This window comes from Apium graveolens, chromosome 11 (genome assembly GCF_009905375.1).
Source record: "Apium graveolens cultivar Ventura chromosome 11, ASM990537v1, whole genome shotgun sequence".
NCBI lineage: Eukaryota > Viridiplantae > Streptophyta > Magnoliopsida > Apiales > Apiaceae > Apium > Apium graveolens.
Window position 1 is genome coordinate 160,969,592 of NC_133657.1, and position 2,191 is coordinate 160,971,782.

Genomic DNA, 2,191 nt, shown 5'->3' on the forward strand with positions numbered 1-2,191 from the left:
TAACAAGTTTTTGGCGCCGCTGCCGGGGACTCGGCGTATTTGTTTAGTTTATGTACTTACCATCATTGATCATTAGGACTCAGTGATTAGGACGTAGTAGTTACTTACTCTTTTCGGTTGTGTTTCAGGTACTTTAGCAAGCGTTTATGCAAACTCGTTCTCGTGCTCGCAAGAGGACTTTAGATACAGCTGAGGAGACAGACGAAGTTCTTGATATTCCGGAGAAGTTAGATTTTGAGGATTCGGATTCAGGAACTGAGCAGAAAGAACCAGTAAACATGGGAGATCGTATTGTTCAAGCTGATCCAGCTCTTATGGATTTTTCTCGGCTTAAAATTGATGACATTTAGTCAAGCATCCTTCATCCGGCTATTCAAGCTAACACCTTTGAAATCAAGCCGGGCACTATTCAGATGGTGCAGAATTCTGTTTCTTTTGGAGGAGCGGCAACCGAAGACCCCAACATGCACATAAGGAATTTTGTCGAGATCTGCAGCACTTTTAAGTATAATGGCGTGACTGATGAGGCTATCAAGTTGAGGCTTTTCCCATTCTCACTGAGGGATAAGGCTAAAGACTGGTTACATTCTGAACCAGCTGGGTCCATCACTACGTGGCAAGATCTTGCGCAAAAGTTTCTGGTGAAGTTTTATCCAATGGCAAAGACTGCTGCTATGAGGAGTGCTCTTACTCAGTTTGCGCAGCAACCTACAGAATCTATGTGCGAGGCTTGGGAACGTTACAAGGAAATGTTGAGAAAATATCCACATCATGGAATGCCGGATTGGATGGTGATCACTGGTTTCTATAATGGTTTGGGGGCCCAATATCGGCCCATGCTCGATGCAGCAGCTGGAGGAGCCTTATGGGCTAAAAGCTATACTGAGGCGTATAATCTTATAGAGACGATGGCTGCAAATGAGCATCAAAACCCAACTCAGAGGATGACGTCAGGCAAGATAGCAGGTATTCTGGAAGTTGATGCAGCCATCGCTATTGCAGCCTAGCTCCAAGCGCTATCAATGAAGGTTGATTCTCTGGCTACGTATGGAGTTAATCAAATAGCTATGGTTTGTGAGCTTTGTGCAGGTTCTCATGCTACGGATCAGTGTTCTCTTGTCAACGAATCTGTTCAGTATGTGAATAATTATCAGCGACAACAGCAGCCTGTGCCAGCGACCTATCATCCTAATAACAGAAATCATCCAAATTTCAGCTGGGGGAATAATCAGAATGCTATTCAGCCACCATATCAGCAAGGAGTGAGTAAATAGTTTAACCCACCTGGATTCCAGCAACCACAGCAGTATGCTACAAGGCAATCATATCCTCAACAGGGAAGTACAGCTGCACCCACTAGTGCTGATTTTGAGGAACTTAAGCTGTTGTGCAAGATTCAGGCGGTTTCTATCAAGACCTTGGAAAATCAAATTGGTCAATTAGCCAATGCAGTGCTCAATCGTCAACCTGGCACTCTTCCCAGTGACACGGAAGTATCAGGAAGGAAGGAAGCTAAAGAGCAAGTCAAGGCTATTACCTTAAGGTCTGGAAAAGTGGCTGATGCTGAAAAGGCAAAGGAAGTCGAAGCTGAAGTTACAGATGAAGAATCTAAGCAAAAGGAGAAAGCGGCGGAACCAAGGAAGACTACTGTTGAACACACTCTGCCTGAGGCTAATACAGGGGAGAAACAGCTCTATCCTCCACCACCTTTTCCTAAGAGATTGCAGCAATAAAAGCTGGATAGACAGTTCGGGAAGTTTCTGGAGGTGTTCAAGAAACTTCACATCAATATACCTTTCGCTGAGGCTCTAGAACAAATGCCTAGTTATGCGAAGTTTATGAAGACTATTCTTTCAAGGAAGGTGAAACTGGATGACCTTGAAACCGTTGCTCTCACGGAAGAATGCAGCGCTGTTCTACAGCAAAAGTTACCACCAAAACTGAAAGATCCAGGAAGCTTCACCATTCCTTGCACCATTGGCAATCTAACTTTTGACAAGTGCCTTTGTGATTTGGGAGCAAGCATTAATCTGATGCCGTTGTCGATCTTTAAAAAGCTGGATCTGCCTGATCCAAAACCCACATACATGTCGCTACAATTGGTTGACCGTTCCATTACTTACCCAAGGGGCATAGTTGAGGATGTGCTCGTCAAAGTGGATAAGCTCTTCTTTCCAGCAGATTTTGTTAT

At 44.3% G+C, this 2,191-nt stretch overlaps 1 non-coding gene across 1 annotated transcript; it reads right to left on the bottom strand.

The window, feature by feature from the left end:
• Positions 1 to 671: 671 nt before the first annotated feature.
• Positions 672 to 778, bottom strand: LOC141698931 (small nucleolar RNA R71). The gene has a single exon (XR_012565427.1). It is a non-coding gene; the product is annotated as a small nucleolar RNA R71 (small nucleolar RNA).
• Between the last annotated feature and the right edge of the window lie 1,413 nt (positions 779 to 2,191).